Source organism: Microcebus murinus, chromosome 12 (genome assembly GCF_040939455.1).
Source record: "Microcebus murinus isolate Inina chromosome 12, M.murinus_Inina_mat1.0, whole genome shotgun sequence".
Taxonomy (NCBI): Eukaryota; Metazoa; Chordata; class Mammalia; order Primates; family Cheirogaleidae; genus Microcebus; species Microcebus murinus.
In genome coordinates, this window is record NC_134115.1 from 31,631,601 (window position 1) to 31,645,489 (window position 13,889).

Sequence of the window (13,889 nt, forward strand, 5' to 3'; positions counted from 1 at the left end):
AGTTTCCGTGCATTTACTATCAGACTAAATAAATTTCCTATTTTCCCCCTTCTCAGTTTAAATTTCTGGCTTTTCCACATTTTCTTCAGTCCTGTTTCCCATGGCCCTTTACTAGGCAGAAAGGGTGTGTACCTGTGCATATGCCCAAGAAATGAAGGCAAATTAATAAACTAGCAAGAGGATTGGAGGGCAAGTTATGAAAGGAGGGTGAAGAGCTAAATTTATATAACCTAGAAAAAGAGAAGGCTCTGGAGGAACATGATAAAGTTACACTTCACAGAAGCAATATAAATGAAGGGAGGGAATTACTCATAGTCTCAGAAGGTGGCAGGACAGAAGGGCTGGCCCCGAGCCAAGGCTGGGAAAGGGGATCATGATGGATGATAAAGGCAGGGACCGAGGGAGCTCCTGATGTGGGCGCCACGACCCCACCCTTGCAGTTCATGTCAGAGGGAGATGGCAGCTGCAGCAATGTCATGGTCAGCTGAGCAGTTCCACGAGGAGCTTTCCCACCCACACCTCCCTCCTGGTCTGGCAGCATCTCCTGCGCTGCTATGAGCAATGGATTCAGGGAAAGACAGGGCTTTTTTCTTTTTTTTTCCCTCCTCCAATATGGACAAACTTTCTCTGAAAGTAACTTTAAAGAACCAAACTTCCCTCCCTAAATACAGAAATCATTTCAAGCACAACACTCCAGTGACTTGTGTTCATTTTTTAATTTTATCTTGCTGTTTAATTTTTGATCAATTGGAGCTATTTTAGTGCATGTGAGGTTTTTCGTCTAGCCGAAAAATGAGGACAATCTCTCTTTTACTCTGAGCCTGATAGCAAGGACATTTGGTGGCTGATCAAAGGGACTCAAGGCCTCCAATAACCTGCAGAGCGTGGACTAGAAGGCGGGAGGTCGAGGTTCTGCTTCTCACGCTGCCTTTGTATTAACATGAGTTGTCTGTTGCTCTTAACAAATTCCCACAAACTTAACAGCTTAAACAACACATTTTTATTATCTCGCAGTTTCTGTGGGCAGGAATCTGAGCTTGGCTTTGCTGGGTCTTGTGCTGCAGAGTTTCTCATTGCTGCCATCAGGGTGTCTGTCTAGCATCTCTTACAAGGCTGTACTCGAGGTGTGGGCAGGCCACGGGCATCCTGAGGTTTGACTGGGGCAGCATCTGCTTCCAAGCTCACTCAGTGGTTGTTGGCAGGATTCAGTTCTTCTTGGGCTGTTAGACTGAAGACTCAATTCCTTGCTGGCTGTTGGCCAGAGGCCACCCTCAGTCCCTTCTCCACGGGCCTCTCCAACATGGGAGCTTTGTTCATCAAAGTGAGCAGGCCCAGAAGGCAAGAGATTGAATGAGAGAGAGCCAGCAAGACAGAAGTCACAGTCTCTCACAACCTATTCTTGGAAGTGACTTTCCATTATGTTTGCTGTACTCTGCATATTGGAGGCAAGTCATTAGATCCAGACCCCATGCAAGGGGCAGGAATTATACAGGGGAGTGGATAACAGGAAGTAGGACCATGGGAAGCCCTTTTAGAAAGCTGTCCACCACAGCATTAGCCAGATAAGTGCCCTTGGGCCTTAGCTCTTCCATCTGTTTAATATAATAACAAAAACAAAATTTAAAAGGTGGTTGAAGGAGATCAGGGTGACAAATTTGACTGCCTGCCAGAGCCTGGTAGGTTGTATTAATTTGCAAAATGGATTACATGTAAGACAATAAGCATGGTTATGGGGATTCTGATAACCTCTACCTGCTCTGCTGGATCTTTAGTATTCAATGTCAAATCTCTTGAAAAAGACATGGTCCCATCAGAAAGAAGCTCAGTCCAGATTAGACCTGCAGGTCACCAGTCTGCCGCCATTTTAGCTAACACATTATTGTAGGTGAATGGTACATAGTAGGGTCTCTATGGTAGTAGCCCTACCAAGGGTCCATACGTTTTTGTTTTCTTCCATTCTTCTATCAGTTGTATGACCTTCTATCTGGCCAAAGCAAATGGTACAGGCCATTTTGGTGGTCATCATTCCAAACTCTTGTGAAGGATCAAATGACAGTAATGACCGTTAGAGGAATGAATGTTTCCTTAGAGCACAAGGTTGGCTCTTGCTAAAGCAAGTGGACATTGGTTACTAAAGGGAAGGTTAGCTGCCTATTTGGCTCTCTCAGTCCACACCTAGCCCTACTTGTACTCCTCCCATCAAACTAAACAGAGCAGCATGTGCTAAAAAAAGGTTATGTTGAATCAAGGCAATACTTTTTGATAATAGAAATGATTGACATATCATCATTTCTTCAACAAACATTTCTTAAGCTCCTGCTGTGCCTGGAGCTGCACTAGCTCTGGGATACCAAGATGAATAAGATATGCTTCCTTGGATTCTCCTAGTGTGTGGAGGACACACTGACAATGCAGTGTGACAAGTGCCAGGGAGAAGGGCAACAAATGTTCCAAGACCACGGGGGAGAGAACAAGTGGGCCTGTGTGAACCTGTTCTACAACTCCAATTTTTGCTTCTTTGTTCCTTCCATTTTTGCTTTTGATGTCAAAATGTTTTACAATGGATTATCTCATTAATCCTTCTAACCCTCTGGGATTGCAGTAAGGACACAGGTACCGTATTACTCTGCCTAATAGGGAGATAGCCGAGTGGGAATCCTACAACATAAAAGCAGAAGTTCCCCTGAAGACCACTCTAGTGCCTAATAAGATCCCAAGGTAGGGGTACAACCCACTCTCTGGCGGCAGTTGGATTTCTCAGCTCTGCTGGGCTTGAGACAGGAGTTGATTTGAAATCACATTACTCATGGCATTTATACATTGCTGTTTTGGGATTAACTAGGTACATTATTACCACTGACATTGCTGATAATAAAAAGTTTTAACAACACTGTACTTTGTATAGAGTTTTAAAAATTCCTCACTTGATAGCAGCATAGAGGTCTGCGGTTAGAGAGGAAATATGCATCATAGTCTTTAATCAAGCCTGAAATGGACTGAATTCGAAGCTCTTATGGGGATCACCTAAATATTATTGATGTGGAAAATATCAGGTGCCAGGACAAGGCTGCTTGCCGCCTCCCCATCGCTCCGCGTCTCCGCGTCACCGCTGGGCCTGGCCGGTTGGAGGGCATGCTGCTGGGTGGGGCCCCTGAGGTAGAGACGCCTGGGGCCCTGTGTGCTGGAATGCCCCCAGGCCTGCGTGCCACCTGCTTCTGGCTGTGTTGCTTGCGTGATCCCGATTGGGTCATTTTTGAATCCCACTGTTGCTGATTAGATGTTAAAGCTTTTTGCTGATTGGATGTTATAGCTTGTAGCTGATTGGATGCTTTTTGAGCCCTACGAAGGGTATAAAAGCAGGAGGAGACCAAGGAAGGGGGAGGCAGAAGATCAGAAGACAGGAAGAGAGCTGTAACACTTGCTGTGCTGAGCCAGCCAGAGGAATAAAGGCTGTTCTCCAACTCTTCGTGTGCCGCTGGGTTCTTTCCCCGTCAAGAGCTATAACGCTAGCTGTACACATTGCCACAACATTATTGATGTACCAAGTCCAGGATAAAAACAGGGTGATTATATGCATATATAATGCATATATGATTATATGCATAATTACTTAATATTAGATCTAAGAGATTTACATTTTTTTTTCTTGCCAGATGCTACTAGAAAAAGTAAGAAAGCAGTGTTTTTCACCCTTTACCTTACCTAAATTGTCCCTAACTCTTGTTTATTTGTGAAGCTGCTGCTTTGTTATTAGGTCTCTGGCTGTTTCCAAAAAGAGCATCTGTGTATCAAAAATTATGCAGGAAACTCCAGTTCCTCACCTTACTTTGTGTCTATCAGTGAATCTAAAGGGCTGCTTTTCTGTGATCAGAGAGAAGGAAAAATTCTGTGTATTTATTCATATGGGAGCTGTATAATCAGTCACTCTCTCCATCAGCCCTGAAAAGCAGTTCAAACAGCATCTACTTAGACTGAAGATCAATTAAATAATTATCAAAAGCATCAAGAAGACAGCAAGGATAAGACTCAGAGGAGCACACGGAGTCTGGCAGGAAAACAGAGTTGCTGTTTAGAATTTTTCCCTCACTCACTGTTTATTAAACCATGTGCCACCCTGGACCTCTGCATGTCATACAGGGCCTTGGGAAGCTTCTTTTGAATGCATGGACCTCCCTGAGCTCAGAGGAGTTCCCTGGTGTGTTGCAGGCTTGGGAGGAGATGAATTTTTTTTTTTTTCCAGCAAAGCTGCCAGGCCATTTGGGCTTACAAAAATGAGCACTTGGTTCAGGACCGAGTGAAGCCTACCTTCTGGCCACCTGTGCATGAGAAGTTTGCTCCTTTGAACCCTGCCCAGCACACCTACTTGGCCAGCCTGCTGTGGCTGTAATCTTCAGAATGCCTGAGCAGAGTGGTCAATTCAGATCCTTGTTTTGCATCCATAATTTGTTTCTTCTCTGACTCCCTTCCATTCTGTTTCTGCCTTGCTCAAAGGAGCAGACCCAGAAAAATCTGAATCGGCCTTCCCCACCCCATGTACCTGGCTGGAGATCTTCCTGAGGGCAGCCCCCAAGGGCCATTACCGTGCTGTGCCCTGTCTGCAGGCTGGAGGAAGGAGGCAGTGTGCAGCCATGCTGCTGCTAACAAGCGGCCGCAGTCACCCTTGCTAGAGAAACAAACGTCAGCAAACGGCCTATTCAGAGCGCGATCGGAACTCATCATCTGTCTTGGAAAACCGGAGAAATCTCTGAGGTGGCCCAACACAAAAGGATGCAAATGACAAAGGGTCAACAGCAGATGCTGAATAATGGAGTGGGAACAAATAGCATTCATGGGCTTCATGTTTTTTTGTGTCTCTCCCGAATGGTGCCTCGTTCTTCCCACGTCATTTTCAATTTCAACCATTCCTATTTTTATGTCCGAGGGAGCCAGCTGCTTGCAGGGCATCTGGACAGATTTCTGCTTGAGGTTGTCTGCCCTTGGTTCAAAGTAGGCCTCTTCGGGGTTTTTTTTTTGGTTTTTTTTTTTTTATTTTTGCAGAATGGAGCCATGTGCCTGCAAAGCTTTGTAGCTTTGTAGCAGCCGCTCCATCCTGCCCCTTGTCACAGAGACGGCTCTGTTTTCATGCTGAGTGGAAGTGATTGTGTTGTTGTAAAGTTTGCAGAACAATTTAAAATCTGGAATGAAGAAACTGTGGGCTTGCTGGGGTTGTCACTGACCTTGAGCTTCAAGACAGAGTACTGGATCTATGATTTTTATTAAAACCACCCCATTCTCTAGTGTCAGAAACCAAGGAGAAAATGTGTGTGCAAATACACACCCACAACCCTTGCCTCTCTTTACGGGTAAGGAGGAAGCAAAGGCTACCAGCGAGGAGGAACTGCGTCATCTGTAACTGAAGAGTCGGAGAGGCACGGATTGAGTAGTTTTAAATGAAACAGCAGCTATAACAACACAGAAGTAAATCAAACAACTGATATTGGAACAGGTGTTCTTCTTTCACGTGTAATGATAATAACAAAAAGAACACTTATTTAATGAAGACTATGTGCCAAGAACTATTCTAAGAACTTTATAAGCATTATGTTATTTGATCCTCCTAAGTATTATGAGGTGGGTGGCCTAATGATTCTATTTGTCACATGAAGAAATGAAGCAAGCATAGGCGCTTGCACCAATTGTTCAAGGACAAAAGATAAGTGTAGGGGAGCTTGGATAGAACCCCAGGAAAACGTGCTCCAAATCTAGCTCACAGTCAGAGGACTTCATCAGTTATGAGTAGGAAAAGTTGCCCATTAACAGAAAACTGAAAATAGCAAGAGCCTGTGTACTTACAGGTTTGTATGTAGAGGTTTTTTTCCTTCTCTGATAATAAAAACCTGGAAGTAGCAAGTACAAGGTTGCTATAGCAACTCCCTATCATTGGAGATCAGGTTCCTTCTTACCTTTCTACACCACCTTTTCTTACTTTGTGCCTACCTTGCAACCTCAAGTTCGCTTCACAGTACAGAATACTTGTAGAACCTCGGCCATCATAGCCAATTCCAGGAGAGGGCAAACATGTACCTGAGCTACTGTTTCCCCTTGAAGGAGAATTTCCTGAAGTCCCACCTGACCACTTCCACATCACTGGCTGCAACTTAGTTATATGGTCACCTTTATCTCCCGAGAGAGAACAGGACATACAACTCTTAAACCAAGGACATCGTCACTTGGAATAAAATCAAATTTTCATTTTTAAAAAGGAGAATAGATATTGGTAGGTAGCCAGCAGGATATGCCAAAGGTCCCAACTGGGCTTAACTTGAGATTTGGGAAGATGCCATTGGTATTATTGCTATTTCATAAGTCACTGCTGAATCATTAAGCAACTTGAGGACTAAGCATATGACGGCAGGGGAGGGCTGCAGGGATGTGTGCCGCACAGTGGCAGACAAGGAAGCCAGCGTGGTACAGATTAGAGGGACAGAGGACAATGTCAAGTGATGTATGTAGGATAATCCCTGATATTCTTCCAAGTTCCCAGCAGGGGGTTCTTTTCATGGGGCTGGAAATTCTGTATGTAGCAGTCTGGATATTAGAGTTAGTAATATTCGCATGTAACTGTTAATATGATGTTATGTATTCATAAACATATTGGGGCCTGGGGATATTTGGGGTACTCTAAGATCACACAGGTTTTAGCTGAATTCTGTGGTTTGCTCAAATGCCAATTCCCAAGCCTGGCAAACCTAATTTAACCTCCCCATCTTTCCTCTCCTAAACTCCCCTGCTCAATCCCATCTAAACCCAAATGGAATGCTGTCCATAGAGGAAAAAATAAAACAGAGGAGGGAAAAGAAAGAAGAAAAGCAAGAATAACAAGAAAGCAAGAAAGAAGGAAGGGTTAGAAGGAGGAAAAGATGAAAGGAAGAAGAAAGAAAAGGTGCAAAGAGGACAGAAAGAAACCCAGATTCTTCTAACCATGCCCAGTAGAACTAGTGGTATTGGTAACAGCAATACAGGTAATGATGTTCATTTTTATTTTCAGGATGGGCAATTATGTAACTTGTAAGAAAATGGACTGTTGACAACTGTTAGGAGCATACTGTCATTCTCATGCTCAGTAATGTTGGAATATCTAGTAGGCAGTACAGCTTTCAAATTTTTCATTTGAAGAGCATTCTACCTGACAGTGATGATGAAACTGAGCTCTGTGGTTGGGGGGCACTAAATAAGAATAACAGCCCTGGCTCCTGGGTCTCAGCTTCCACCCCTGGGGAGCACTAACTACCCCTGCCTTGCTTAGCTGATGAGGATGAGCTGTGAGGAACAAATGAGAAGATAATGGTTAAAGTGCTTTGTAAATCCGAAAGTTTCATAAAGTTATAAGTTATATTTAGCAGAGGTTTTAAGACCAGGTGCAATCAAGCCAAACTCCTTAGAGTGAGTTAGAACTGAAAATCAGTTTCACTTACGGATCTTGCAGATGTTGCTGAGCTCTATTAAAATAAAGGGACAGGGCGTGATTCCTGACACTGCCACATTCTGAGAGACATGCAGCATGTGGGGAGGCAGAAGGTGGCCCTCTGGACTTCAACCGTGATGAGTTAGTTCCAAAATAATATGTTATGTCCATTTGAGGATCTATTATTTCACAGACTCAACCATATCATATGAGACACCCCTAAAACATGTGTATACACATATATACATACATGTACAGATTTGATTGTGAGCATGCAAAATTAAGTTATTTGGTCAAAAATTTAGGTAAAAACAATTTAACATTTTCAATAAATTCTTTAAAATATCAAATAACTCATATGATAAAAAGGAACTATAGTCTAAGAGAAAATGGAACTGGGAAAATTAAGAAGAACTTGAACAATAAAGCCAATTTTATGTACCATATTCTCTGGCACATTACAATTAATCTAGGAATCAACAGCAAAAAGATAATTAGAAAATTCATATTAATTTAGAAATTAGGAAATCTACTTCCAAATAATCTATAGGCCAGAGAACAAATTATTTAAAAAGTAGAAAAAACTTTTAAATGAATAGTGAAAATGACTTTATTCCTATCTGTGAGGAGACAGATAGCAGTATTTGGAAATTTATAATTGTAAATGTTTATATATTTTTAAAGGCTGCAAATTAATGGGTTAATCATTTAACTGAGGAAATCAGGATAAAAGCCAAATAAACTCAAAGAAAGGAAAAAGAAAGAAGTAAAGATAAGATCAGAAACAACAGAAGACACACAAAATAAAGAGAATCCACAAAGTCAAAACTGTTCTTTTTGAAAAGATTAATAAAATTAAGAAATTTCAGGCAAGACTGATCAAAAAGAAAGAAGATACAAACAATATATTTGAAATGAAAAGATGAATATTCTAAAGGTGATACAAACATTTAAAAATGTAATAAGTGGATACTATAAATAAATGTATGTGAATAAACTTGAAAAGTTTGATAAAATGGTTAAATTTTTTGAAAATATAATTTATCATAACTGACTTAAGGAGAAATAGAAAATTGGAACAGTCTTACAATCATTAATGAAATGAAATCAGTAGTCATATATCTTCTTCCAAAGAAAACCATTAGTGAGTTCTATTAATACCACAAATGTAAGAAAAAACCAGTTTTAATTTTACACAAGTTTTTTTCTTTCCATAAGAGAATAGCAAAGGAAGGAACACATTCCATATTTGTAGGGGTAATTTATGCTACACTCTAGCCCTTCTCCATTTGTAATTACATCATCTGGAACCTGAGTGGCCTACAAGAGAAAATATGGAGAAGGTGCCACCACTCTTAACTGACTTAGGCTACAAGTATACGTCCTTTGTACTTGTATTCCTATTGGCCAACTTAACTGCGAAGGAAGCTAGAAAGCATTATCTTATATGTACAGAATGTAGAAATTGTGTGGTATAAACAACATGTCTTTGCTACATGCTACTTACATTTTATGAGCTAACATAACCCTCTTACTAAAACTTTACAAGGATAGTAATAAGAAAGGAACACTATAGGCCAATCCCTCTTATTAATATAGGTGCAAAAATCCTAAACAAAATATTATACAACTGAATTTAGTAATATGTAAAAGGATAACACATTAGAACCAAACTGGGTTTATTCTAGGAATGCAAGGTTAAAGATTGGCTTAGAAATACCAATTAATGTAATTAGCCACATTAAAATATGAACAAAAAAGATCAAATAATTGTATCAATGGATGAGAAAACCTTATGATGACATACAATATCATTTATGATTTTTAAAAACTCCTCTTAGCAAAATAGTAGTAAAAAGGAAATACCTGATTCAGAAAGAGTATATAAGAACACCAGCCAGCAGATATATGCTTAATTATAAAATGTTATATACTTTCCCTTTGAACTCAGAAGCAAGAAAGTAACTATTGTTACTACTTCTGTTATTTCAACATACTAGAGGTCCTAGTCAGTGCAATAAGTCAGAAAAAAAATAAATTTTAACAGTTGAAAATAAAACTCCCATCACTAATGGACAGCATAATGTTTATGTTTGAAATAAAAAGATACACAGAAAATTTTAGAATTAATATGAATCCGGCAAGTTTCTAGATATACAATTTAATACAGAATCAACTATAGTCCTGAAAAATCAGCATCCCACAGAAATTTTTAAACATATGACCCTCTTAGGATTAAAACTAACAAAATTACATGTAAGACCTATAATGAGAAAGGGATTAAACTTTATTAAAAAATTTTAAAGAAGATTTAATAAATGAAGAGATATACTATGATTGTGGACTGAAAGACTCAGTATTTTTTTAATATACATCTATTATGTATCAGTTTACAATTTATAATAAAAAGATGTATACATTGTGAAATGGCTATTTTAAGCTAATTAACATATGTATTACTTCACATACCTTTTTTTCCTGGGGAGAACACTTAAAATCTACTCTCTTAGTAACTTTCAAGAATACTATACATTGAAAGACTCAGTATTGTAAGAATTGTCAAATCTCCCCAAATTGATTTATCAATTCAGAAGATCTTGTAGAACTTGATGGGTTAATTCTAAAATTATATGCAAGTACGAATGGCCAAAAGTAGCCACATACACTTTTGAAGAACAAGGTGAGAAGACTTGTTCCACTAGTATTCACAAATTATTTTTTAATAATTAAGATGGTATAATATTGGGGTGGACATAGACAAAAATGCCAGTGGGACCAAATAGATAACCTAGAAAACTGACTCATACATATGTGGCCCCTTTGTGTGTGAAAGAGAGGCCCTGAGGAAAAGCAGGAAGGAAAGTACCCTTGACAAATGCTGTTGAAACAAATGGGTAGCAATATGGAAACCATATTATTGGACCTCTGTACACACCATACTCTAAATGAATTCTGGTTGAATTAAAGACTTAGTGGGAAGTCAAAACTGTAAAGCTTTAAGAAGATAATATAGGAGGGTATCTTCAGGGTTGAGAAGAATTTAAGACACAAAGGAGCACTAACCATAAAAGACTGGTAACTTTGACTACATTAAAAATCAGGAATTTCTTTTCATCAAAAAACAATATAAAAAGAGGGAAAAGGAAAGCCATAGAGTGGGAGAAGCTATGTGCATCACATATAACTTAGAAGAAACTAGTATCCAGAATGTGTAAAGAACTAGAAATCAATAAGAAAACAAAGAATCAGATAGGAAAAGGGGCAGAAAACTTGAACAAACATCTGAGAGAGTAAGGAAATTTAAGTGGGCAATAAAAACATAAAGTTCTCAATGTGCACAGTTATCATGAAAATGCACATTAAACCACAATGAGATAACTTTATCTCCAGATATCTTTTATAAACTGGCAAATTAAACTCCAAATATTTGATAATATCAATGTTGGTGAGAATGAGGACCAACTGATTGGAGTATAAGTCTATAAAAACTCTTTGGAAACCAATCCGGAATGATCTATAACAGTCAAAGATAACATACATCCAATGACCCAGCAAGTCTATTCCTATACATGTGCTGAACAGAAACTCATGTACATGTTCACTAGGATTCATGTATAAGCCATTAGGTATGATTCCTTCTTATAAAGTTCAAGAAAAGGCAAAACTGAACTGTACTGTTTAGCAATATTTAGGTTCCAAAACTATTAAGCAAAAAAAAAAAAAAAAAAAAAAGCAAACAAAAAACCCCACTCATGACTACAAAAAAAGACAAGATCGTGGTGACTGATGGAGAACTGAGATGTATTCCCAGCATAAAAGGCATATAGGAGACTTCCAGGGGGCTGCCAATGCTCTTTTCCTTGATCTAGGTTGGAGTCAGTGTATCAGCCAGGATTCTCCAGTGAAGCAGAATGAACAGAAGATATAGAGATAGAGCTACGTGGAGAGAGAGAGAGATTGATTAGGAGGAATTGGCTCAAGCAATTATGGAGGCTGAGAAGTCCCACAATATGCCATCTGCAAGCTGGAGACCCAGGATAGCCATGGATGAGATTCCAGTTCTAGTCAGGAGACTGAGAACCGGGGGAGCTGGTGGTATAAATGTCAGTCCAGGATCTTTACACTCAGACCAGTCAGGCAGGGGAAGAATGATGTTCCGTCTCCCGCAACAGGCAGGAAGAAAAAGGAGTGAATTCCTCCTTCCTCTGCCTTCTTTTGTTCTATTCAGGCCCCCAGTGGATTGGCTGATGCCTGCTCATGTTGGGAGGGCGATGTACATCACTGAGCCCGCTGATTTAAATACTAATCTCACCTGGAAACACACTCACAGATAAACCCAGAAGTAGTGTTTAATCCGGACATCCTGTGACACAGCCAAGTTGACACATAAAATTAAGCATCACACAGTCAGCAAACTTTTTCTGTAAAGGGCCAGATAGCATTATTTCAGCCTTTACAGGCCATATGGTTTCTGGTACAACTACTCAACTCTTCCATTATAGCTTGAAAGTAGACATAGACAACATGGGAAGGAATTGGCATGGTTTTGTTCCAATAAAACTTTATTTACAAAAATTGATAGCAGGCTCCCTTGGGCCATGGGCTGTATTTATCAACCTTTGTTCTAGGTGATGGTTAAATGGGCATTTGCTTTATGGTTATCTTTTTAATGCAGTTTTCTTGTGTGTATGTCACCTTTTGCAAAAAGTAGAGGAGGACTTAGATCCAAGAAAAAACTTTAGCCCAGTTTTAAGCTTTAGGATTGTAGAGTCAGAAAGCCAGGTAAGATTTGTGCCTTGCCCACTCACAAGGTATTGGGTCTTGGGCAATATACATAATGTACATCTGTAAACTAAGGTCTTGCTAGTACCTCCCTAACATGCTTGCTTTGAGGATTAGCTGATGTGGTCAGGTTAGGTATTTAGTAGAGCTCTTAGCATATAGTAGCTCAAAAAAACTTTTTTTCCTCTCAGAGAAGAGGATTATTAAGGCATGTTCGATCACTCTCACCAAGACTATAAAGAAGCTTTTGTTGCTGTTGGCAAAAATTATCTCCTAGAAAAGGAATTTATGGAAGATAGGAAATATACATAATCTCCTCTATACATAATATGGAAAAATCACAAGTAAATATGGTGCGCTGCCTACTATTTCTTGGAAAGCACTTTTTCCTTAGCATACTTTGGGTGCTAAAGAGAAGACTTGTAAAAAATATTTTTAAATGTATTCCAAATGTAAATTATAAGAGGAAAAAAATAGTGTGAAGGAAAAAGTTCATTCCTGAATCCTAAACCAGAAGGAGAATGCTTTATACTTCAGGGAAGTCTTACTGAAGGGATAAAACCTGATTGTCTACAAAAGAGTAGACTATTGTGGTAGACTGAATAATGGTCCCCATGAGAACTTCCTATCCTAATTCCCCCAAACTGTGACTATGTTAGCTTACATGGGAAAAGAGACTTTGTAGCTATAATTAAACTAAGGATCTTGAAATGAGGAGAACATCCTGGATTATCCAGGTATTCTCAATGGAATCATAAAGACCCTCATACCTGAAAGAAGGTGGTAGAAAGGTCAAGGTCAGAGGGAGATTTAAAGACGCTATGCTGCTGGCTTTAAAGATGGAGAAGGGTCCCAAACCAAGGAACGTGGTAAGGCTTTCTAGAAACCAGAAGCACAAGACGTGAATTCTCCTTTACTGCCTACAAAAGAAATGCAGCCCTGCAGTCACCTTCACTTTAGCCCAGTAAGTCCCATTTTAGACTTCTGACCTACAGAACTCTAAGATAAATCTGGGTTGTTTTAGCCCACTAAGTTTGTGGTGCTCTGTTACAAAGGCAGTAAAAAACTAGTAGAACTGTCTAATGGATACAGAGTCCCATTGGGCTAAACGTAACTCCTTAAACTGCCTCTACACATTTTGTTATGCATGTTTATAATTCATGCAAAAAGTGCTTATTAATGACCTCCTGAGTAACCAGGAAGCACTAGGGCTACAGAGACGAATAAACGAAGTCTCAGCCCCCAAAGAACCGACAGTATGGTGGTGCTGGGAAACTGTCTCATGTTTCTGCACATCTCATGAGCAGAGGCACTGATTGTCTTTGTTCAAGACTACCTTTCCAAGGATGTCTGTCTATATAATGAATAGTGTTGGGTGGTAGAAATAGAGTCTCCTTCCAGAGCAAAAGACCGACATGCTTACAGTTCAGGAGAAAAGATTTAGATTCCTAAGCTCAAGACTCCTCTCTTGTCAGACAACCCACTGTGTGTGAATGTATCATCTTGCCCTCTTTGTGTTGTCCTGTGGGGACTGGGTTGGAAAAATCAGCTGAAGAAAATGCTGATACTCTGGCTAATGCTATTGCTGTGAGTAATAGATAGTCTTTTGTCTCTGACCCAGGTGTTTTGTGTCTTCTGTTAGCCTCCATGAAGCTGTATGTAG

General features: G+C 39.8%; 1 long non-coding RNA gene across 1 annotated transcript in view; it reads right to left on the reverse strand.

The window, feature by feature from the left end:
- Positions 1-13,889, reverse strand: part of LOC105856679 (uncharacterized) — a 48,737-nt gene that overhangs the window by 12,121 nt on the left and 22,727 nt on the right. The window lies entirely within an intron of this gene.